Genomic DNA, 26668 nt, shown 5'->3' with positions numbered 1-26668 from the left:
TTAGTGGTTAGTACATCTCAGAACAGTGTTGCACAATTACATGGAAACAAGATTCATCCTTAAAATGTAATTAGAGGAGGACACAACCTGAAATAGGGTATACCATGTGGAGTGTATATGCAGGTATACCCATCTAAAAGCATAGGAAGAGAGTGATAGCACCCCGGGGGACACACGAAAGCTAATGAATGGATATCCAGTGTATAATACATAAGTCAGGGGATTGCGCTATGAGGCTCATCCCCAGCAAAGGTCCAGCTGTTTGGGAGAGAGACCAGAAGGAAGTCGATGTGCTTAGAGGTCACTGATAAACAAGTGAGGAGGCATGCCCATTCTCATCTCATGCTATGCAACAGAAATGGGCTGAGAAGCTGGATTCTAGTCCAGGTTAGACCATCCAACAGGCATGAGGTGGAGGGTAGATCCAGGAGTGGAATTCAAGAGGAAGAGGTGATATCTTTCAAAGAGTGAGTAACCTGGAACAATAGCTGGTCCCATTCCAGAGCTAAGCGAACACCAGGAGAGGATGGACGGAGTGCTGAAACTTTTCAAACACTCACCCCCAGTGACAGATCTGGGTTGAATCCATCATCATTCTTTAGCTTTCTTTGCCACCCCAGTTCAGACACTGCTATATGCAAATCAGTCTTGACCCTGTGCCTCATGGGAACAGTCCAGCCCGAACTGCCATGCCATGTCTTCCCTGGACTGGAAACATGGATCCTGGCACCGGTTTCGGGCTAACAGCAGAGCTATCACGTGACAGTGAAGACTTCTAATGTTTTCTCAATTTAGAGCTATCGCCTCAGCCCTATCCCACAGACTCACAGTGTGTTTTCAAGTTTTACTTCAGGGAGGTGCTGCACTTTTTATTTCAAAGTAATCACCCGTTACATGGGTACAAGGGCCTGGTTGATGAAACAAATTACCATCTTGTCTCTCCTTGGCCTTTGGAAAATTTCCAGTGTCCTGGCTTTCCATGTGCCCAGCCTGAGCTGGGCACATGATTTCTGAGTTCTTCTACATCATCTACGAACCGTATGACCATAGTCTAGGATAATCCCATAGCACATGTTGGAGGTCCAGGGGATGCGAATTGAACACTCAAGTCTGAGGCCACAGGGAATATTCTGTGAATTTGTTTGGGCAAAAGATAAGCTCTTTTTAGAATATAGAACTGTATGAGCTGCAGGAGCCCGTTGTGGGAAAGCATTTGTGGGTATTCATGGGCTGTCGCCCATTCCTTGGCATGAAGGGCCTTACCAAATTCTGCCTCTCATGCATTTATCAGGGGCTGTAACAAGATCTTAGAGTGGGTGAAATGCACCTTGAATAGCTAACTTATGAGCTGTGTACTGTTTTCCATTGTGCAGGGAATTTGTGAGGCTCTGGTTGGAAGGTTCAGATTCCTCCACTTGCCATGTATCCCTGGTTGAGACATCAAAGAAAGTCATAGATTAATAACTGGCCTCTGTGAAGCTCATATAGCTAAGTGAGTAGCTGTCCATTCTGAAAAAGATCTCCCAAATTGGTGAGTGCACTTTTATCTCACAGCACAGATAACAAATAAAAAGGCTTATGGAGCCCTTAGGAAGTCGCAGGAGAATCACAGTGGGGGCATAGGTGAGGAGAACCCTAGGGAGCCAACGACCTCTGGCCAGTCAATTTAACACCACCTATAAAAAGGGAGGAAGACACCATGCAGGGCATGCACCTGGGGCCATCCTGGCCTGGACAGCAGTGAAGTCAATGGGGGAGTCAAGTGCACTAGTATATCCCATGAAAACTACAGATAGCCAGTGGGAAATCCATTGCAACTGGGGTCCAAGCAATACAATTTGAAATGGGGAGCACCCAGGCCCCCAATGATCTGAGGGTAGATGCAATATAGAAAAGGCTGTCAGGAGAATGCAGTTTTTCCAGATAAGTTCACCAAGCAATGAATCAAGATCTCAAAAGAGCTTCTGACATGATGATGTAGGGACATTTATAAAATGATAGCGGAGCCATGGGAACATCACCATTTTTGTGAGTAGAATGCAGCCAATCGCTGATATCGGGAAAGACCTCCAAAAAGTGACATTAAGCTGAAGGAAGAAACTGCGGCTTTAAGGTTGCCATCAAGCAGGTCCTGCTCAGTATGGAATATTCAAATGCCACGGTAATGGAAGGACCTATGCACCAATCTTGCTGGGCCCTCTCTGAGATCCAAATGCACTGGAGCGTAGTAAGAATGAAAGGGAACCTGCAGGATTTATTCCAGTTCACTCACAACCCTGAAGGCTCTGCACAATGGGTTAGGAGGCAGGCAATGGTGGAGTGGTCAGTACTTTAAGACAGACTAGCACATCATCTGCATAAAGCCAGTTAGTGTGAGTCCTATCTAGTAGGTGAATTCACCAACCCCTCCAGAAAGTCGAGCATGTGCAGCAAGGGGTTCCAGTGGAGAGAGAGCGTAAACTTGTCTGGTGCCTCTCCTCACCAATATAGGTTTAATCTCAATCCCCCAAGCGGACTTTGATAGTGGAGCCCATGCACAACAAACAGATCAGCTTGATACTGCAGGTCCCAAGACCAAAGCGATTCAGGACCGTAAACAGGCATTCCCAGTTTATTGAGTTAAATGCTTTTCTAAATCCAGAACAGGGGGTATCCCGTTCTAGTGGGCCTGCGCAGCCTTCATGATTTGGTAGAGCCGTTTGATGTTTAGGGAGTTGCGCCTACCAGGGGTAAATCCACTTTGATCCATATGGATCAGGCGGGGAAGTACCTGTTCAAAATGATAAGCTAGAATTAACAAAAAATGTATTATCAATATTCAGGATGGCTATGGGATGTTAGGATGCATCGTAGGAAGGTAGGGTCTGCCCAGGTTTTATAACGGAAGCCAGTAAGGCCTCCAGAGAGTGTTGAGGAGGCAGCCAGCTTCCAGTGCAGAGTCAAACAACCTAACCACTTTCGACACAAGAGAGCACGCAAAGGTTTTATAAAATTCTTCCGGAAGCCCATCTTTCCCTGGCGTTTTCCCTGCAGACAGTTCATAACAGCCCTGATTTCTCCAGCTGTGATAGGGGCGTATATTTTGCCCTTGTCACTGAGGTCAGTGTAGGAAACTGTGGGCCTGATTCACAGAATGAACTTAAGACTCAATCCTAAACTTACTACTATTTTGGTATTCACAGAATGCACTTACTACTTTTGGCATTCACAGAATGAATTTACTACTTTTGGTATTCACAGAAGTTAGGATTTTGTCTTAAGTTTGTCTTAAGACAAACTTAAGACAGACTTAAGACAGGCTTAAGACAACATCCTAACTTAAGTCTATCTTAAGTCTGTCTTAAGACAAACTTAAGACAAAATCCTAACTTCTGTGAATACCAAAAGTAGTAAGTTCATTCTGTGAATGCCAAAAGTAGTAAGTGCATTCTGTAAATACCAAAATAGTAGTAAGCTTAGGATTGAGTCTTAAGTTCATTCTGTGAATCGGGCCCAGTATGTCCTTCGGGAACTCGTTGATATTGGTCCTTGAGAGTGTGAGCAGAGGAGACTACAAAGCCCTTTAGATTGCTCCAAAAGCCTCAAAAGTTTCCCTCCGTGAGTCAAGCAGAGTGCCATCAGGCTGACAGAGCATCGGACCTGGGGGCTGATTGGACTAATTTTTAATCAACCATGGCAATAGGCGGCCAGATTTGTTCATCTCTGAATGTGTATGGGCAACCTAAGCTGAGTAGTCTAGGAATCGCAATCATTCCGTCAACCTGGACTCGTCATCACGCAGCTTGAACAAGCGAGGTTTCTGTATGTGGTCATCCAAAACTAACCACTTAGTCTCCATGTAACTGTGTCTGACTTTGCATAGCACCTTGATGAAGTTCTTATGTTCGCCCAGGGTAGAATGGATACAAAACCCCCAATGACCACCTTGAAAGCCTCCCACTCCACCGCCGAGAGGTGATAGATCTATTGTTATGCTCAAAGTAATCAGAGCTATGGTAGGCCAGAGTGTCCATGAAGACAAGTTCTTTCAGGGCCATTGGTTGTGGCCTTCAGGTGGGAATAGGAGAGGATGTCTTGCCCCAAATCAAGCCCAACAATAAGGTTTTGTGATCTAGCAATATCGCTACCAAGGTAGTCAGGAGAAGAAATGGAAGGAATGAACTCTGTCAAGCATAGAATTCCATCTATGCAGAGGACGTGAACTGGAGAATAAAAGGAATAGAGTTTTACCGAGTGATTATAGTGTCTCCTGTCCTTTTTGCGCTTCATTCCAATGGATTTTATAATATCGAATGGTGACTGCGTTCCCTTGATGATCCAGGAGAATATTTGAAAATGTCTGGGTGTGAATCATCATACATATGAAGAACCCACTAATTCCCATGTAGCAGTCTGGGACCAGTGCTCAATGAGGTGGTGGGAGCCCCTGGTTGAGTTGGGTAAGGGTAGCTAGCACCAGGGTAAAAAAAAGAATTAACATTACTGTAAGAAATTGGGTTTGTTGGTTGACTGGGGTGGAAGCACTGGTTAAGCAGCAACCACAATCCTTGTCATGGTAAGGAGCAAGTAAACCCCAAATTGACCTGTGCCCATCCCCTTGCTAGCTTGGCACAGAGCAGTCAGGCTTAACTCAGTGGCAATGTGTAAAGCATTTGTGCAACACTCAAACAGTAAAACAATAACAACACACCACAAAAGGAGCCCATAATATATTTCAAAGAATAGCATAGAATTAAACATGACCAAAATGACAAAAATCCAATTAGTAGAACCAAAGATATTGAGTTTTTATGTTTTTAGTGAAAATAGCATCAAAAAGCACAAAGCGCCAACTGGAGATATCTGGTCGCACCGGACCAGGAGAAAGTTACAAGTTCATAAATCTTGGTTGCAGAGCTTTGCTTGGATTCGCGTAGAAGATGCGCCACACAGGCAAAGCAATGCGTCGATGTCAAGATGCAGCGAGGCTGCGTGCAATGTACTGTTGCGTCGTCCTTGATAATCCCATCGATGAGGAATGTGATGTGAAGTCCTGTGTTGGGGATGCGGTGTACAGCGGGTGAAGTGTCGGTTCCAAGGAGCTGCTAAGCTGCGATGCAGTGTCCAACTTCATCGACAGATCCGAGGACCTGGGCTATAGATGCGTCAATGCCGTCGGGGCGATGTGTTCGTTGCGAGTACTGTGTAGATGATGCAGGTCTTTGTGTTGGATACAATCCATGCAGGAGCAGGGATGCATCAGTTCTGCTCCAGGATGCTCCACTCAGTAGAGGAGATGCGTTGGTTCTGCTTTGAGATGTGTCGCTCAGAAGAGAAGATGCGTAGGTTCCTGTTGCAAGCACCATTGGGCCTCATCTAAGGGTCCATGATTGGGTGGCACCACTTGGCAGGATAGACTCACAGATGTCCGAGTCTAAGTGTATGTGCAAGGTTGTTTGAAAGCCTGTTATGTCCCTGAGACTTTAGATCAGGAGGCCAGCCTTTGGAGTCACTCTGAGTTCAAGAGATATAGGTCCACTTCTTCTCACCCAGGCAAGAGGGCAGCAGGTCAGCACAGCAGGGCAGGAGTTCCTTCAAAGCAGCAGTCCAGCAGGGTGGCAGTCTCTCTAAGCACAACAGTCCTTCTTCCTGGCAGAGTATCCACAGGTCCAGAAGTGCACTGAAGAGCTTTTTATACCTTTGTGCCCTGGTTCTGGAAGGTGGGAGAAGCTTCAAGACAGTGACTTTGAAGTGCAGGGAATTTACTCCTTCCCTGCCATGGCACCAGGCTGGCTGAAGTGACAATGCAGGATTATTATGCCTTTTTTGTTGAGACAGGACGCAACAAATTCAGGTGTAAGTGAGGCTGGGTATAGCTCATCCCTCTCATCCTGACAGTGATGACCCACCCAGTCACATCTAAGCTCTCATTGTGTGTGGCTGTCTAGGAGGAATACACAAAAGTCAAACTGCTTACTACATCCAGTCATGAGACCAAAGACAGGCTTCAGTCTCTAAATGGTGGAGGCAAGAAAATTCTAACATTCTAAAAGGGAAATTTTCAGAATTGTATTTTAAAATCCGACTTCACCATAAGATAGGATTTAATTTTTTTGTATAAATCTGTTTTATTTTGCAGAAATACCAAAAGGAGGGTCTAAGCTTACAGAGCATAAGGCCCACAACCCTATGCAGGGGCGGTCGCATTGTAAAGGAAAGCATGGGGGGACTTTGGTGGTGGAGATCATGTAAGCATTACACAGCAAGTCGCCTACAACCCATTTTGGGCCGTACACGTATTACAATGTGTACAGCATAAAGTTGCACTGTGGAGGCTTTTCAAGACCCTTAGTCAACATGCGTAATTCCATAACAAGAAAAGAGGAAAGAAAAAGAGGCAAAGAAAAAAGGAAGGTTAATGAATAGTATAGGGGGGTGAGATGACAGAGAGAAAACCAGGGATGAAAGAAGGGCTAAGACGGGGCTTGAATGTGTAGTGTGGAACAGGGGGAAATAATCACATTGCTAGTAGTCCCGATTAGTGGGGATCAAGGCTGGTGTGGGAGAGAGGAGGGAGGCGGACTGGGGGGGGGTTGGAAGGGGAGCAATGGCATGTAGTGAGCGACTTGCCTCTTGCAGCATATCATGAGGGACCAGGGGTAGGACCACTGTGATTATGCAGTTAATCTGTCAGGCTCAGGTGGAAGCACAACGTCTTCCAAGAGGCATAAAGCCCAGAGCTTCAGGGGTAAAAGACACGCATGCTCTATTTTACAGAGATAATTGATCAGTGGTTGCCATATTTTAGTGAATCACGTGTCGCGGGACTGCAAGCGCGCAGTGAAGAGTTCCATTGTCACTATGTGTCACAAGCGCGTGAACCAGATGTTGATGGGGGGGTCTCTGTTTTTTTCCAATACAAAGCAATGAGCTGTTTAGCGGCCCCTAGCATGTGGAGAGCAGTATGCCAATCATTACAGGTGAGCGCTCGCAGGTTGTTGGGCTTGAGGCCTAGCAGAATTGTGACTGGCGATTGAGGCAGGGGGAAACCAAGCACTACTTTAATATGACTAAGAACCTCTTCCCAGAATAGGGTCAGGAGTAGGCAGGTCCACCAAATGTGAATAAAGTCGCCCAGGGAGCTCAAACATCTCCAGAACAACGGAGAGGAAGCGGGAAACATCTTATGCAGCTGAGAAGGTGTGGAATACCATTGCGTCTTGATCTTATATGCAGTTTCCTGTTGTGATACACTGTGAAAGACCTTCGTTATGTCCCACCACAGACAACACCACTGGGCAGGCGCAATGACAGCGGGGGACGCCGACTGCCATTGTCGAGATGCTGTAAGATCTGATAGGTCCAAGATATGAGTCCCTTCGAGTCGTCGAAGGAGCGTACTAGGCGTTCAAAGGATGTGAATGCACGGGTGGCGGCCTGCTTTTCAGCAGGCATGGATAGCCAGTTGTGGAGCTGGGAATATTGGAGCCTGGCTCCCTCTGGGAGTCAGAACTCCTCCTTGCATTGAGAGAAGGTTTTGAATGCTTCCCCATGAACAAATCCAGTATCGTCCTGCAATCTCCCACCAGCCAACTAGAAAACACCTGCGGGTTTACAGCCAGCGGAAATAGTGAATTACCTGCAATGGGAGTGTTGGGGAAGGGAATGTAGTCAGCCCCTTGGGAAAAGCAACCCTGTCCCTGACGTCCAACACCGTCTTGGTGAGTACGGAAATGTAAGCGCTTCGGAAGCGTGCGTTCCGATGTAGCCAGGCAAGGTCCCAAATGGTTCCTCCAGTTACCGTCCTATCCATATGGAACCAGACCTTTTCGCTCTCTCTCGCCGTCCACTCGGAGACGAAGCGAAGGTGGGAAGCCCAGTAGTATTCGAGCAGGTTGGGGCCCACAAGCCGTCCTCTATCGCGCGAGAGCATGAGGATTTTGTTGGAGAATCTTGGCCTGCGCCCTCCCCAGATAAATCCTGTGATATCCCGCTGCAGATTTTGGATCTGGTGCTGCGGGATGGGGGTGGGGAGAAATTGGAATAAATATAATATTCTTGGAAGAACTGCCATTTTGATAGCATTTAGGTGGCCCAGCCAGGAGAGGGGGAGGGATTTCCAAACCCTCAGGTCCACAAGGACTGATCTCCTGCATTCTGGCCAGTTCATTTGGGATCAAGTGGCAAGTGAGGGGGTCAGCTGAAGCCCCAAGTAGCGTATGGTATTAGTAGCCCATCGATAGTGGACAAGGGATTGCAATGCAGGTATCTCCTTCTCAGGAATCATTAGGTTCAGGGCCCAGGACTTTCCATGGTTAATTTCGAGGCCTGAGGCCAATTTGAAGGACTGCAACAAAGAGAGAATTGCCGGGCGAGATAGTGCAAGAATAAGGTCATCAGCAAAAAGAGCTACCTTATGTTGTTGACCTCCATGGGGGATACCATGCACGTCCGTGGCCTGTCGGATCATCATGGCTAAAGATCTACTATGAGGGCGAACAGCAGGGGGGAAAGGGGGCAGCCCTGCGGCTTGCCCCGCAGTATGGAGATGGGATCCGTGAGTTGGCCGTTGACTTGCACCCGTGCCTGAGGGGAGAGGTAAGGGGCCATGATCCTAGCTATCATGCACTGGCCTAGTCCTATTTTTTTCAGCACAGCCCGAAGGAAGGTCCAGTGTCTTCTGCCGCCGGCGAAGATGGAATTCAAGTCCGTCAGGGGTTGAAGGTTGAGAGCTGGCTGTGGAGCGTTCTCCTTCCAAGTAGCGGATGTGCTGGATGACCTCATTCGTTGCTTCGGAAGACGTCTGTTCTCCAGGGTGTGAGGGGCACCGGGTGCGGCGTATCGTAGACCGGGATGGTTTGGCAGGGGCTCGAGTAAGAGGTAGAAGGCGTGTAGGGCTAGATGGTGGCAACAGGGAGATGTGGAAAAGTTGTGCCGCTTCCTGGAAGGACCTCACCATCTGACATCTGGATTCCCACTGGAAGATGAGGGGAAAAGGGTGGCCCCACTGGTATTGGATATTTAAACTTTTCAGCTTGTCCGTTAAGGACGAAAATCGCGGTGTATCCGGAGCGTAGTGGGCGCAAGGTCCTGTAGATCTGTATTTCAGCTACATTATATATTAGTTCTTGCTTTGCGCGTGCCACTTTCAGAATTGCCTTCTTCTCATTGAAAAAGTGGACTTGGGTCAGGATATCAGGGAGGAGGCCCGGTCCACCGGGGGGGGGGCAGAGACTCGATGGGCTTGGTCCAGAGCCGGCGGGGAATCGTCATCGTTTCCCCAGACCTCGTGCAGGAGCTGTGTCACATAGGTCATGATGTCTGTCCCCTCAGCCCCCAAAGGAACCCCCTGGATGCAGAGATTATTCCATCAGCTCCAGTTTTCCAAGTCCTCTTGCTTCAGTTGCAAGTCTATGTGTTGCTCCTCAAGGTTGGCCAGGCACTGCAAGAGTTGCTCGTGGTCCTCTGTTCGTGCATCTACCGTCTTCTCGAGGCCATCCACTCGCTCTCCAAGGTCAGTGACCTCCTTCCTGAGCTCTCGAACACAGGAATGGACCTCCGTGCGTGAGGATCTGATTTCAGTTTTGAGCTCTGACATGAAACCAGCCATGAAAGCCTGGGTGACAGATGGTGAGTCCCCTCCATTCTGTGAGGCCATATCTCCGGGGGTTGCTGTGCCCTCTTTGCCCCACAGTGTAGTCACAGGGTTGTCCTTCGGTGGTGCCAGTGCGTCCTTTGTTGACTTGGGGAGTTTCATCTCCCGGCAGGAGTCAGTGTCACCCAGTACCAGGAGTGTTAGGCAGGAGCGGTCGTGGGGCTGTGGAAAATGTGGTGAGAGCTGCAGCTGTGCCCGCTCCTGTCCAGATGCCTAGGGCAGGGGCGCAGGGGGGTGTCAGGTGGGGATCTACAATTAATATGGTGTGGGCTGGTAGTGATTGAGAGCACCAGGGTGTGTCCAGTCCCTCGCCTATAGGGCAATCGTACTTTTGTTTGTAGTCCAAGGCCTCTCCAGGTCACGCCACCAGCACCGCACAGTCAATTCAGTCACGGACTCCAACAGCAAAGGTCAGCTCGGGCCCTTAGGGACCAATGTCCTGTGGGAGGTGTAGGGGAGATCGTTGGGAGGGCCTGGCCGCACGTGTCAGTTCACAGTTTCATGGGCGCACGCGGCCCGCAGCAGTGCTATTTCTCCACTATGGCACACAGGAGCAGCACCTTACTTGTTGATCATCTCATTGATGCCACAGAGCCCAGGGCCCTGCCTGTTGATTCAGGGAACTGCAGGTCGCCGTGTCTCATGCCCCAGAGTCCGGCCACCACAAGGCCCCAAAGGCTACTAAAGAAGACCAGAGGGCCGCCCAGGCCAAGGCAGTGCAGGGCAGTAGTCTCGGTGTTTCAGGTCAGCAGCTCCACCCGAGCCTGAGTGGTCTGAGGCCAGGGCAAGTTCCCTCCATAGGGGCGAGCGCACCGGGGTCAGGCCAGTCTCCTCATGGTCTGGTGTGTCATGGCCCGCTGTGGCTGGGACAGACCGGGGAGGCCTCAGGTGGGCCCCCTCGCAGGAGTGTCTTTGGGCTGCTTCAGGGAGGTGTCCGGGCAATCAGTCAGGGATGCGAGGCCACAGTGGTGGTCTTCTCACAGGGGCAGCGGCAGGCGCACCGGGGTCAGGCCAGTCTCCCTGCAGGCCCCGGCCGTGTGGTCCGGTGTGTCGCGACCCATCGTGGCGGGCACAGTCCGGGAAGGCCTCAGGTGGGTCTCCTCGCAGGAGTGCCTTTCGGTTGCTTCAGGGAGGTGGCCATGAAATCGGGCAGGGTGTGCTGCCACAGCGGTGGTCTTCTTCACAGGGAGAGTGACCCAATTACCCCTTGCCTCAGTCAGCAGGGTCTCTGCGCGCCAAATCCAGGGTGTATCACGATAGGGTTAGATCTGGGCCCTCCGCAGTTTCCCTATGTGCCGTCTCCATCCATTGCCAGCCACTCAATAGCGACACTCACGCCATGATATCCAGCCACCGGTAGTTTGCCACATCGGTTGTCCGCTCCAGACTTTCTCCGCCACGATCGGGTCCGCGCCTGGATTCAAGATGGTGGACAGCCGGGGTGGCTGGAGAGAGTTCCCAATTGGCCATCGGCGCCTCCAATGCGTCCCCCTCCCCTAATACGCCCGGTGCCTTTGTCAAGGCACTGACGGAGTCTGGGGAGGTTGAGGACAGCGCTCGTTGACCACACAGGAAGTGCAGGCCTGGAAGCCTCAAGATGGCGGCCGGCGCACTCAGTGGTGGTGGGCCGGTGCAAGGCGGCCGTTCCACCGCAGCAGGTGAAGCCTCAGCATCGTCAGCTCGCCAGGGGAGGCCCCTCACCCTCCGCAGATGGTGCGCCCCAAAAGGCAGCGCCAAATGAGCCCCAGCTCCGCTCTAATAGCTTTTAAAGGTAGCAATCTGCCAGAGCTCCCGCAGCATGTGTTTCACTCCATTCGCAACAAGACCACGGCCCCCACAAGCTAGGATTTTAAAATTGGATTCCGGAGACACCAAACTTGAACCAATAATCTCTTCCCATTGGACAATTACACTGATAAAATGTATTAAAATAATCCCCCTCTTACCCTATTGGACAGATAGGCCTTGCAGTAATGAAATCAAAGAGTTCTTCACTACTAGGAAATGTAAAACTTCAAAGTACATGTCCAACATTTTAAATACATTTTTTATGTTGCCAACTTGAAATGGCAGTTTAAACCGAAGCAAACACAACTGTATACACAGGCTCTGCAGTGGCATGCCAGAGACATGTTTAAAGGGCTCCTTAAACAGACACACAATCAGTGCTACAGGCCCTCTAGTATCATTTAATTTGCAGTCCCTGGGCACATATAGCACCACTTTACCATAGACTTATAACTAAATTGAATATGTCAACTGGGCATGAGCCAAGATAACCATGTTCCGAGGAGAAGGCACATGCACTATTGTGCTGGTTAGAAGTGGTAAAGTGCTGAGGGTTCTAAGATCAGCAAAGGTGAGGTCTGAAAAAATAGAGGAGAAAGGCAAAGAGTTGGGGGAGGATCACCCTAAGGCTGACAAAAGAAGCAATTACTAAATTCAAAGCCATATCCCCTGCAACTATAAAATACTTAGGCTAGACCGTCCAGCGAAAACTGGCGGTGGGATTGCTATTGTTTATAATGAAGAGCTGACCATCTCGGTCCTAGACAAACTCACGTCTACCGAAATTGAAATTTTAGTTTTCACAATACACACATCCCCTAAAGAAAACTATAAAGGTGCTTTAGTGTATCGTCCGCCTGGTCCCTACAACAATTTTTCTAATATTTTGGTTGAACTACTAGCCCCACATATCAACTATAATAGCAAGTTCATATTAGTTGGAGATTTTAATGTACACAGTGAGAAACCAGACTGTAAGGCAGCACAATCCCTACTAGTAGATCTATCATCCTTAGGACTAATATTAAGGAATTGTGGACCTACGCATCGGGCAGGTCATACCTTAGACCTGATATTCTCCAACGTCCCGCTTGTCTCCTGCCCACCGGCTACTCAAGTGAGCTGGACTGACCATTTTATCGTAGAATTTAGTACCCCCTTCCAGGCACCTACCCCCTCATGCTCCAGCTCGTTACCCAGTGTCCGCAGACAGTGGCATAAAGTTACCAACACCACCTTTGGTGAAATATTCAATTCCCCGGTTCTCCCACCTCTGGATAATATTGAAATTGCTCTTAAAAGATTTGAAGGAGAAACAAAGAGAGTTATAGACCAAATTGCCCCATTGAAGCATTTCAAATCTAGGCCAGCTAAAAAACAAGAAATCTGGTTTTCTGATCATCTAAGAACATTGAAATTAGGAGCTAGGAAACTGGAAAAAAGATGGAGAACGTCCCATCTTCAAGAGGATAAGGAAAAATACTGGGACGCACTATCCTTCTACCACAAAGCGATTCGCACAGCGCGTAAAACCCATATTGCGTCACAAATACAAGAGGCAGGGAACTCCCCTAGGGTTCTTTTTCAAATTTTACCAACATTTGCTAAACCTACTGCATGCGAATCCCCTGAAATAGCCTCCCAGCAGCTGTGTGATGAAATTTCTTGTTTTTTCACCCAAAAAATTAACACTATCTATGATAAAATAGTGTGCACAAACCGGGCCACTCCCATAGACTTAGTATTCCCTCAGACACAAACAGAAGCTAGATTGGATAAATACTCCTTGGATATCATTCCTCCAATCTCATTACAAGAAACATCTATACTTATAAAACAGATAAAGAGTGGGAGCCCAGATGACACCATCCCTGCCAGGCTAATGCCTGTATTGGCAGAACAATTATGCCCAAAGATTACTGAATTAGTGAATCTTTCACTTACTTCAGGCGTTGTCCCTAAGGAGTGGAAACGAGCTCTTGTCAGACCGATAAGAAAAAACACTGCTACTCCATGGTCTGATCTAACCAACTTAAGACCCATTTCCCTTTTACCATTTCTGGGGAAACTTATAGAGAAACATGTGAACCACCATCTATCCGGCCATATTGAACTCGCCAATGCCCTGGACTACTCCCAGTCAGGGTTCCGCCCCAAACATAGTACAGAATCCACCCTCCTGTCTGTCACTGATGACCTTCACATGTACCAGGACAAGGGCTTCTCAGTCATACTGGTTCTATTAGATCTGTCTGCAGCGTTCGACACCGTGTCTCATTCTATCTTGACTGAACGGTTGTCGAACGCTGGCATTAAGAATAAAGCCCTTGACTGGTTGAAGAGTTTCCTAGCTGATCGCACCCAGAGAGTCACCATGGGGGCATATCGCTCAGCGGAAACAGAGATTTCTAAGGGGGTGCCACAGGGCTCTTGTTGGAGCCCAACCCTTTTCAATATCTATGTGGCACCCCTGGCGGGAGTATTGAGAAGGTACGGCTTCATCCCTGTATCATACGCAGATGACACGCAGCTCCTCTTCCCTTTTAAAACTCTTTCCGCTGAGGTTAGAAACTCTTTTTCTTCAGGCATGAAGGCAGTGGCAAAATGGATGTCTATCAACTACCTCCAATGTAATGTCAACAAAACGGAGGTTATGTTGTTTGGGGAGGCAAAAATTCTATGGACTCCTGAATGGTGGCCGTCAGACCTAGGAGCAGTCCCTGAACCTAGACAGGTCGTGAAGAACCTGGGAATTCGGTTTGACCACGATCTGTCGCTGAAGCAACACACAAGTTACATCTCAGGGATATGCTTCTATACCATCAGTCTGCTTTGTAAAGTTTTCCCTTTACTACCTGACTCGGTTAAGAAAACTCTCGTCCAAGCACTGATCCTTAGTCGGATCGACTATTGCAATGGCTTGCTGCTTTCGGCAAACGAAGGAGTGCTGGCTAAGCTACAAGTCATTCAGAACACGGCAGCTCGCCTAGTTCTGAATGCTCCCCCGAGAACTGCCTCCAAGCCCCTACTTGAACAGCTGCATTGGCTCCCAATTCGACAAAGAGCCAAGTTTAAAATTTGCTGCTTGATCCATAAGTGTCTGAACGGACAAGGGCCCGCCTATCTCGAACAGAAATTTGTTCCCTACGTTCCAACACGTTCCCTCAGATCGAGCAAAGACCTCCTTCTGGTAGTTCCCCGCGCAAAGAAGTCCGGACATGGAGGTAAAGCCCTATCCATTGCTGGTCCCAAGCTGTGGAACAAACTCCCTCTGTCATTGAGACAATGTAAAGAACATCTTACATTTCGAAAACTTCTAAAAACCATCCTGTTTAAAAATGACATTTAATTTCACCTCTATTCCATGCCCGCTGTTTACCGGTTCCACAAGAGCGGAGATACTCCATGAGGAGTGATTCTAGCGCTATATAAACCTACAAATAAATAAATAAATACATAAATAAAGCAAATGCACTGGACAGCAAGCCAAACACTGACTGTCCAAACCAGTCAAGAAAACCTCCATGAAGGGAATAGGGCTGGCTGTGAGGCAGGGTGAGTCAATCACATGGCTAAGGCTTTCTCTAACAATGTAGATACATTGACCGAAGGGCCATTGGATAGTGGATGAGTCCCGGAGGGAGTTGACCAATGAGTCCACAGCTCCGGGAAGGGGGACCTCCAAACCCAGGGTGCAGGAGGGCGGTCCAACATTCAAGGATAGACTGCCTAAAGGACCCCTGCAGAAAGAAGGAGGACAGTTGTTTGATCTAAACTACCCAGTAGGGAGTCCATGTCGACAGAGGCAGGGAGGTCAGGTTGAGTGCGACCCCAAGTAAAGGAAGTTAGCGACGGGAGAAACATGGTCAAAGGAGATCATTAGATGTCTACAGTATCACCTGGGATGGAGATCCACTCTCATGAATTAAAGATGAAGTAGCATTGCCTTCGCCAGAGTCCACCCCCAAAGACCTAGCTGTATCCTCTCGAGGGTCCCGAAAGGCAGCTGCAGCATCAAGGACAAGCCAGCAGACACTCTGGACCTGTTCCCGTGATGAAGATATAGAGAAGGATGAGGCTTAATTTGTTCATCCCTGGGAACAGCAGTGGTGGCATTTAGGTGGGCAAGGTGGGGGTGTCCTTGGGCTACCTCAGCACAGTCAGATAAGCCACTGCCCTCCACCCAGGACCAAGCATTTGAAGGATTCAAGAAGAAATTGGTCTTCTGATCCACAATCGTTTAGAGTTTTGCCAGGATGAGGTGAGCATATTTAATTCTTATTTTTCTCAACTTCCATGTGAACCCGAAGAAGGAGGCCCTCTGACGCTGAATAGCAAGTATGTAGTCTGAGAAGATAAGGATGCAATTGTTGTCCTCCAAGGTCCATCCTCAGTCATCCTTCTTTCGGGTGAAGCAGGCCCCTCATGTCTGATGGGTCACCCCAACCTCAGTCTGGTGGCAGTTTGAGTGGGAAGCCCTGCTGAATAAAGGAATATGCAAATAAGAGAATATCAGACCGGGAGAGCTCAGATTATGTGACAGCCATTGCGGCCAAGAACGCCTCGTGTCGTAAGCACTGGGTTACATAATAAGACTTTATAATAAGAACTACAGTTTGAGATTAGCTATGCAAATTTTTCAAAGACTCATTGGAATAGGAATTCAAAATCCAACCAGATGGCTAAGTATGAGCTCAAATTACTATTTTGGAAATACTACTTTGAGAAAGTTTCAAGTATACAAAAGTGAAGGATTGAATGCTTTTATTAATCTCAACCTCAACCACTGATAATTAGTGGGCTGCATCCCCGCCCATTGTTATTTTGCACAGCATGTCACCTCAGTTTGGACCCAGATATATGTAAATCAGTCTTGACCTTGTCCCAATCGGAACAGTACTGCCCAAACTGCCAAGCCAGGCCCTCCCTGAATCAACCAGAACACAAGCACCCCAGGGCTGGTTTAACCCTTGTTATGGGCTCATCAGCCAGGTATAGCTTGATTCCAGTGACACAGTTTGCATGGGACCTAGGTCTGGGCATACTCGTCCCACATAGGGCGACATACTAAAGTATGCAAAAAAAGTTGACATTTGCCTGATTGAGCCATATATGCCTTTTTGCCTGTGTTCAAAATCGATTGACTATTAAGGGCTCTCCTGTGGTGGTGTTGGCCCCTGCCTTGTTTACACTTCAAATGGTAGCCTGGCAGCTATACCCAGCTCTTCTTGAAATCCATTCTGTCACTGGCAGATGCAGCTCAAGCCTTGGCCTGCCTGCTCTTTGTTTCACTCGCCAGGGTGACGCTAAACCTGGTAGAAAGAGAAGAACTGACTAGAATCAATGTTAAAGTTAGACACAGATGTTTTCCACACAGACTGGCACTGGGCATAAATGTAGCATCCCCAGAACCTGAAATCAGAACACTCCTAGACCTGTGAAAACTACTCAGAAGAAGGACAGCGCAGAAACCCAGGACTCCAGAAGAGAATGTTTAAGCTACAGGGACACAACAATCTTGCATAGGCCTTTCCTTCCCAGCTGAATAGACCCAATTGGGACTGACCTGGTTCCCTCTACTGGCCTCTGTGGGAGTGAGTCCTGTCCCCCTAGTGGTGTCCTCAAGGTCCTAGATCTTTGGCTGGAGTCAGAATGTACTTTTCCCTGCTCAACTGAAGGTTTCACTGAAACGGATATTCCATCATGGTCTGCCTAAACCTTTGACTTTTGTCCCGGTCTGGCGTGACAAAATACCCACAGTTAGCGCTTCACCTTTAGCACTATTTTTACCTAAACATTAAAAAATTCACAACTCTGGTTCCTCAGATTGGATTTTTGTCATTTTAATAATTGAAATGTACTCTATTCTCTAACTAGGTTTGGGATTTTTCTTGTGTTATCTTTTCGCTTTACTACTGTGAGAGTGCTGCATAAACACTATATACTTTGCCTCTAAGTTATGACTGACTGTTTTTGTGCCAATATACCACAGGGTTAGGCACAGGTTTATCTAGTCAGTTTGGTGGTTTATCCTGATAAGGATTGTGATCATTATTTGAGGTGGGTTCTCACCCCCATCAAATAATACTCGCATTACTTACAATATCCCTGAGAAAGAAATCCATATAACAATATTAACAATAATACTACTAATAATAATAATAACAATACCCATAACAACAACAATAATAATAATAATATCTATTTGTATTATTATTATTAGTAGTAGTAGCACTAGTAGTAGTAGTAGTAGCATCATTATTAGTATTGGTATTATTATTATAATTATATAATAATAATGATAATAATAATACTAATTGTAATAATAATTTCAATAACAATTATTCAATAAGAAAAGAAAAAAATAACAGTATTAATATTAATAATAATAATCATTATCAGCATAATAATAATTTCAATAGTAATTATTATTATTACTACTGCTGCTACTAATACTAATACAAATAATAATAATGATAATCACTATTACAGTTATTATTATGGTGATACATATTATTAGTATTGTTATTAATTTTAATGTTGGTATTATTATTATTTTTATTATTATTGTTATTATTATACAATAATTAGTTGAGTGGGGTTAGAACCACAACATCACTAAATATACTTGTTTTTACCCCTCTGCTAGCTTGACACAAAACCAATCAAGCTGAACTCAGATGAAATGTGCAAAGTATTTAGGCAGTGCTCCAACACTACAAAGTGAACACACAACACAAGAAACACCTCAAACCGATTTTCACAAATAGAGTACATTTTAATAAATACAATGACACACATATGCCAAAAATCAAAAGGATAGAACTGGAGATGTGAATCCTCAAAGTTAGAATTAGAAATAGTACCAAAAAAGCACAAAGCACCAACCATGATTATCTGGTCGCTTTAGACTTGGTCAGAGACCAAAGTTAGGGAGAACAGCGATGGAGGGCCGTTTAGATACATGGACCGGGTTCATCCTAGTGGAAGGTTTACCTTCTGACTTGGAAAGAAAAAGTGGTAGTAGACGAGTTGTCCACGGGGCAAGCTGTCAGCTGGATTCAAAGCAGGGCTCATGAATCGTGGGTTGCTGAAATAAAGGGTACCGAGGTGATCAGCGATGAGAGCGGGAAGTCTGAGAGTGGGCAAAGTCCGAAGTCTCTGCACCAGAATCCTTGACATTGACGGGTTGCTGCTCAGTGTCGGTCCTCATGAATGCCCTCTATGTTTAAACATAGAAACTTTTTGGGAAGTCAGATCACCTTAAATGGAGAACACCAGCAAGCTGAGGCTAACATGTGATCCGATGTCAATAGTGGCAAAAAGTTGGCAAATATTTCTAAGTTCACTTGGTGCAGCTTGGGGACAGGAGGAGTACGCTCCGATACCAGCCAAGGATCCAGTAGGGCATCACTTGGGGGTAAGGACTCACTCCAGCAGAGGCCAGTAGTAGGGTCCAAGGCAGTTCCAGTTGGTACTAGTCAGCAGAGTAGTTGCAGGGAAAAACCTTTGGAAGCATGAGTGTCCCTAAACTCAAACAGGAGGTCAGACACCTGGTCCTTGGATTCACCTCTGAGGTCCTGAGTTCAAGGCAAGCAGTTGCATTCACAACAGTGATTTTAATCAGATCTTCTTTGCAATGAGGGGCACAAAGGGAGATTATCAGTTCAATATCAATGATATTGTCTGTAATAAAGAGCAACATCCCTGTACTTCCTTAAATCCGAGGATCGTATGTCCTCTTTACTTAAAGACTTCAATCTTCGAGCTTGAGGAATATTCGGGTAGGCTACTTCAGCGAATAGATCATCACATTGTACAGATGAGGTGCTGTACTATATAAAGACCTATAAGGACATAAATGTGCCCTGTAGCACTTTTACTATCATGTTTAGCGGTTGGCCTTCCCTTAGGAATGCCTCTTTTGAATCATCTTCATTACCCATTGCATATGAATTTCTCGTATCATCACCAGACTGTGGTCACACCCACATATTCCAGACCTGAATCTATGTATACAGCGATGTACTCATGCTAGTAGGTTCTGATGGTTTGAACAACTTAAATGAAAAGTGAAATCTATTGGCACTGGGAATATTAATTTGGTTTTTTTCCATTGCTACGAGAATACATCCATGGAAGAAACTTTGACATTTCCGAGAATTTATATATGTGTTTCAGTGCACATGTAATTCATGAGATGAACAGTGCAGTATGGGGTCTGCAATGTATTGTGGGGACATTTACATGTATTGCCTTTATTGTCACTTGCCCTATGGTTTGATACCAGAATCTCATTAGCTAAATATAATTTACTAAAATATGACCCCATTTGAGTTAATAGTAGAAAATATACAGCCAATCAAATATTTTAATAAACAATATAGAAGAGTCAATACTTATGTCAGATGATTGCTTTGCCAATGATATTGTGAAGTACAACTTCCCCTGCAAAAGCCATGTCTCTGTTAGGAGGGGAGACAGCCTTTACAACGCTGTCTTTATAACGTAAGGCCTTTACCACACATCCTTTACCACACAATGACTTTACCACACAGTGTCTTTATCACACATTCCTATACCACAAATATGCCTTTACCATGCATGCCTATACAAGGAAAGGTAAGTATATTTAAGGAATGTGTGTGTGTGTTTTCTATTATTTATATATAGTGGTGACTGGTAATAGCAGGACGGGGTCCACACATAACTCACATCCATTCAAAAATACACATATATGCATACATTCTTACATACACACATACATGCATGCCAAACATCCAAAAACATAAAAGTTACCTTCACTGCAGCTCCCCAGGAGGGAAGCCTCAGAGGTCCCAGGAGGGTTTGTACTCTTACCTTCTAATTTTGGCTGGCCTTAGGAGCAGTCCCTCACTCGTCACAGAGTGGGATGGGGTCAGTAAGACGGCTGACCCAACCTCACTCTGTGATGAAGTGTCACTAATTGACTCTCAACCCTGGGTACTTCAGTGCTAAAAACGGAAGCACCCAAGTCAGAGACTATCAGTGGCGCTCCCCACATTATGAGGAAGAGGAGGCCCTGAAGGCACTTTGCGAAGCTGAGGAGGTCCCACCCACTGTCTGGCAAAATTCAACTCAGGCAGTCAGGCACTGAGCATGTTGTGTATGCCTTGCTCCTCGCTGCCTGACCTGAACACGAAGAGTGACTCTCAGGCTAACCTTTGTTCAGCCTGACACACTTCTTGTGAGGGAAAAAATGGGTCATGGCCCCTCCTCCCATACAGAGGGCCAGTGGCTGATATATATGTATGCGTACTAACCAGTGGTGGTCACCACTGGGTAGCCATAGTTAGGATCTTGTTTCCATATGAAATGCCTTTTTTCTGCTGCTAATAACTTTGGGGCCATTTGACGAATTTCCCTAAAATGTTCAACACAAAAAATGATACTTTTTGACTAGTTTCCACATACAAGGTTTTGGGGTGATATGTCAAGCAGGAAACCTTTCCCCTGGGGCTGAGCAAATACATGTAAACGAGGGGGGCGCGCGCCCCCCAGAGCCTAATTAAGCACCTGGGTCCTACCTCCGGGGCTGAAGTAAGAGGCCTTTTGAACCCCATCCGCTGATCTGTGAAAGTAATTAAAACATAAGCAGGCGGTGCAGCCCCTTTCCTGAGCCTTTAAAGGCTTCAGAGACCCACCCTAGCCCAGTTACTGCAGTAGTTTCCCTGCCAGACAGGAGTGAACCTGCATGTCCGCTTCCACCCAAATAGAGATTTAAAAATGCTCCCACCATCTGGAAGCAGACTTGTGTTCTGTTAACCTGCCTACACTCCTGCAAGCAGGGAACGAGAACACAGGGGATGGGGTCCTTCAGTCGAATAAGGTTGCAGGAGATGACCCTGTGGCCCCTCCCATTAGTTTAATTGAATTTGGCCACAGTGGATGGGATCCTAGGGGGCCTGCTGTTGCTCAGGCCCCCTATATGACATATGGCCCCAGATGATGGGATCCTCACAGCCTACGAAGGCTGGGGAGGAGGGCCCCATGCCAATCTTGTTGTTGACCCTTAATCATAGTGTTGTTTGGTATATGCCGCGGGTGATTACTGGGGCCACAAAAAGCTTGGGAAGGGGGCCACATGGCCCCTCCCCTTTTCAATGGACACGAGGGATAGGGTTCCCTGGGGCCTAATGAGGCTTGGGAAGGGAGTTGCATGCTCCCACCCCTTAATATATATGATTTGGCTCCAGGGGGATGGGGACGCTTACGCTGTGCACACCAAAAGCTGATGTGGGGTTGGCAATCTGCGGGGTGTTAGCTTCAGGTGGGTTGGTAACAGGGCTTGGTCGCAAGCCAGGCCCTGTGGTTAACAACCCCCCCCCCCATCATTGCACACAGCCAATCCTGCGGTTGGCTGCCTGCGGGAAGGTTGGTCACAGGGCCTGGTCTATGGCCAGGCTCTGCAGCCAACCTCTCACAGCAGCACACAGCCAAAGGCCCTGAACATTGTGCATTCGGCTGTCACCAGATGGGATGGCGACTGGGCTTGGCAGCAGGTTGATTGCATGGGGTATTGGTCATAGGCCAACCTCCCGTCATACACAGCCAAAGGCCATGTGCAGCGTGGGTTGACTGCCTGCGGGGTAGGGGTTGGCTTTACAAATGGTCAAAAAATGTACTATACATTGAAAGAAACCCTCTAAATTCACTGGAAAAAACCTTTAAGTAACGTTATAATTGTTTGGTGAAATGTTCGGTATCAACATAATATAAACTCCAAAAAACATAGAAATTCACCATTTATAGTTATGGATATCTCAGTGTAACTATAACTTCAGCCCTACAGTAACTATAACTTGTGACCCATTCTCGTGAATAATTTCAATGCAAATGGAGATTATAATTAAGCGTTTAGGCTTTAGAGGTGTGTAAAGGTATTGTTGGTAGGGGTGTTTTTAGGGTTTTGGGACGGTTAAGTGTATAGGTTGGTAAGGGTGTTTTAAGGGTGGCTTAAGGGCATAAGGGGGAAAGATATGTTTAGGGTTTAGGAGTGGGTAAGGGCATTGGTGGTAAGAGACGTTTTAGGGTTTAGGGGTGGCTAATAGTGCACAGTGGTAAGAGTGTTTTTAGGGTTTGGGGTGGCTAACAGCAAACAGTGGTATGGATGTTTTTTGGTCAAGGGTTGGGTAAGGGCTTAGATTGGTAAGGGCCTTTTTAGGGTCTTGGGGTGGGTAAGGGTATTGCATGGTGTAGGTGTTATTAGTGTTTGGGGATGGGGATGGGTAGAGGTATAGGGTTATAAGGGTGTTATTAGGGTGGGTGCTGGTATTGGGTGGTAAGGGTGTTGTAGGGTTTAGGGTGGGTAGGGATGAGGGTGGTAAGGGTATTTTTAGGGTTTAGGGGTTGGTGAGGGTATTCAGTGGTATGGGTATTTTTAGGGCTTAGAAGTAGGTAAAGGTATAGGGTAGTAGGGATGTTTTTATGGTTTAGTGGTGGGTAAAGGTATAGGTGTTAAGGGTGTTTTTAGGGTTTAGGGGTGGAGAGTGGCATAGGGGACAAGAGCGTTTTTAGCTTTTAGGAGTGGGTAAAGGGAGTAGGTAATAAAGATGTTTTAGGGTTTAGGGGTGGGTTAAGGATAGAGCGTGGTAAGGGTCTTTTTGTGGTTTGGGGTAGGTAAGTGTATTAAGTGGTAAGGGCGTTTTTGGAGTTTATGGGTGGTATAGGGTTGTAGCCGTGTTTTTAGAGTTTTGGGGGGGCTAAGGGTATAGGGTGGAAAGGGTGATTTTAGGGTTTAGGGGTGGGTAAAGCTATAGGATAGGATGGTACGGGTATCTTTAGGGTTTAGAGGTGGGTAGAGCGCAGGGTTGTAAGGGTGTTTTAGGGTTTAGGGGTGGGTAAGTGTATAAAGTGGTAAGGGTGTTTTTAGAGTTTACTTTTCTTCAAACAGTTCAAAACTTTGAATGTGTTCTGTACTGTACAGTCTTCAGTGATCCACTTCTCATCTGACATTTTGTAAACTTTTGAAAACTTGCCTTTTGCAGAATAATGCCTTCCTAGAAAAGTCGAACATCTTTGACAAGGGGCCAGAGTATCCTGTGGCAGTAATCACTCCTCCCTTGCAGAGGCTACTGACAAACATCAGCAAGAGTCACCATATAGCAACCCTTGATGCTCAAGCACAGGAGACACGCTGAATTGCTACATTTGCCTATTAGGAACTGTTTGAAATGTAGCACTGAGGCATATATAAAAAGTTATTCTGTGCTTCATGAACTTATAAGTAAAGAAACAAATGAATGGACTCCAATGTGATTGAGTCTAACTTCTCTACTTCCTGCCGATTAACACTGTTGTTTACTTCCTTGGACTTCCAGACATCACATGGTGGTCTCTGTCTGAAAACAAATCAATGCCTCCCACACAGCAGGAAGAGCCCCAGCACATTGGGGCTATTGAATATTTATTTTTCAAAAAAAAACCTGCGAAGTGCCGCGAATCATGGCAGACTATTTGGCATTGAGCATTTTCACAAAACAATCTTCCGCCAAGTCAGAAAATGCACTTTTGATGAAAATTACATACATTATTTTGCTTATTGTTTTTTTTTATGAAGAATCATTCAAATTAAACACTTTAAAAAACTAAAAAACACCTACAATTGAGTAGTTGCTATTTCTGGGTGATTTTCCAAACTGTATTAAACCTACAAACAAACTTACAGAAAGGGATGGATGCATATTTGTTATTCTGTCCAAAGCACAATGGACTAATGGGGTGTCCTCTATGATCATGCCATTCTGCGTAGGGCTGTCAGGACGGCAGGCTCAACGCTTGCATGCTATAGTTCTTTTCTTTCAAACTGGTCATGTTTACCTCTTTTTCCTCTTCTCCTCAGTCGTTAAACCGTGGTCTTACACAGAGTTCAGCTTTACCTCTCACTTCAACGACTATTTTGAACCTCTAGCTAAACTCACTCTGTTTTTCAAGTAGCAGTTTTATATGTGTGCCTTCCTGCACACAAACATTCCTGCCTACAACGAAGGTACCCTTGCACCATGACAAAAGGGGGACTCTGTTGGCGCTAGACAGCCAAAAGTACACCAGCACCGTATAAGTGCGCAGTACAGTACAATGTTAAATACAATGCATACCTGCCCTTTTCCTTTTCATGCAAGGTGGCTTGCTGTGTTGCTCTGAATGAATGGTTGACAAATACGCCCCAATGTATAGACATCAGGACATATAGAAGATAAGGGTAGGGGATCCTGTCCTTGTGTCGAAACTGCCTCTTGTTCATATAAGGAAGTGTTGAGGGTCCTTTCCTCTCCTCCCTGTGAAAAAATTAAAGAGAATAAAATTAGAGATTACTAATTTTTTTAAATGTATATATATACATACTCTATCTACACTGGAATACTGAACTAAATCCCAGAGGGGATCAGATACATATATTAACATATATACATAGACCCCAATTTGCATGTATTCATACATATACTGAATGACAATAAAGTAATCTATATATGTATAGAAACACATATCTATATTATATATATATATATATATATATATATATATATATTTACATTACATTTTATATACATTTAATTATATGCCGTGCACTGTTTCCTTCCAAGCAAAAGGATGGCGACGCCTTGTGTGGTGCTATAAAAATGTTTTACTCGGTCTCAATTGTATGCATTTCGGAGTGTCCAGCTCCTTGCTCGGTGTCATCATCCTTTTGCTTGGAAGGAAACAGTGCACTATTTAACGGACCCGCTCCACAAGACGACGCGACTCGCGCTCGGGAGGCGGCGATTACAGCCTAAGGGAATGTTTGGAGGAATTTAATCATATGTATATATATATAATTACACACACACACATATATATATATATATATATATATATATATATATATATATATATATATATATATATATATATATATATATATATGCATTACACTTAGTAATAGTTCTGTCCAAATTATTGACCCCTATATATGTACAGCTATGCAAGTTTGAGAAACATACTCACTCATGCTTGCATAAATTATATATAGGATATAATTATTATTTTTTTTTAGCTAAAATATATTGTTATACCCTTATAGGTACCGTCCTTATAATTATATATGTTCACTGAAAAAAACAAAGGTTAGAGTGACAATATAGTTAGGTTCAGATTTCACTCGTACAAAACCAGTGAAATTCGGCAGTTATAGTTATCTGAACTATAACTTACATCCCCGCAATGCACTGCTTACAACTTCACATATTGCATCACTCATGAAATGGTAAATGACATCACTGATTACATCTCTGATGACATCTCAAATGACATCACTGATTACATCATTGATTACATCATCAAGTGAGTGTACGTGTTTTTAAGAGTTTATGGGTGTTAAACATACATACTAACACACTACAAAAGTTAAATGAGTATACTAGCTGCACTACTACTGAGTGATACTACTTCTAACATATATTAAGTGAGTGGCGGTGTGACTATATGTGTCCTTTTGTGCATCGGTGTACAAGTGGCTGTATGGGTGTATAAGTGAGTGAATGAGTAGCTGTGTGGGTTAGTGAGATGCTGTGTGAGTGGCAGTACTAGTGATTGAGTGGGTGTGTCAGTGGCTGTATGGGGTGAGTGAGTGGTGTTGTGAGTGGCTCTATGGGTGGTAGGTGGGTATGTAGTGACTGTATGGGTGAGTGTGTGGGTTTCTGAATGGCTGTATGAGTGAATGACTCTGTGTGTAAGGGGCTGTATGCGTCAGTGAGTGGCTGTTCGAGTGGGTGTTGATTAAGTGAGTGGCTGTATTGTAGAGTAAGTGTCTGTGTGAATGACTATATAGGTGAGTGAGTAGATGTGTCAGTGCTTGTTTGGATGTGCGAACGGGTATGTAACTGGTTGTGAGGGTGTGTGGGTGAGTGTGTGAGTGCTTGTATGGGTGAGTGAGTGGCTGTGTTGAGAGGCTGTATGGGTGAGTGAGTGAGCGTGTGAGTGACTGTGAAGGTAAATGAGTGGGTGTGTGAGTAGTTGTATGATTGAGTATGTGGCTACGTGAGTGGTTGTATCAATGGTTGTATGGATTAGTGAATGGTTGTGTGAGTGGCTGTATGACTCAGTGAGTGGGTGTGTGAGTGCCTCTATGGAGGAGGAAGTGGGTGTGTGACTACTGGTGTGAGTTTGTGAATAGGTATATGAGTTGTTATGTGGGAGTGGGCATACAAGAAGTTGTATGGGGTGTCA

The sequence above is a fragment of the Lissotriton helveticus genome, chromosome 8 (genome assembly GCF_964261635.1).
Source record: "Lissotriton helveticus chromosome 8, aLisHel1.1, whole genome shotgun sequence".
In the NCBI taxonomy this organism is placed as follows: domain Eukaryota; kingdom Metazoa; phylum Chordata; class Amphibia; order Caudata; family Salamandridae; genus Lissotriton; species Lissotriton helveticus.
Note: the sequence above shows the minus strand (reverse complement) of the source record.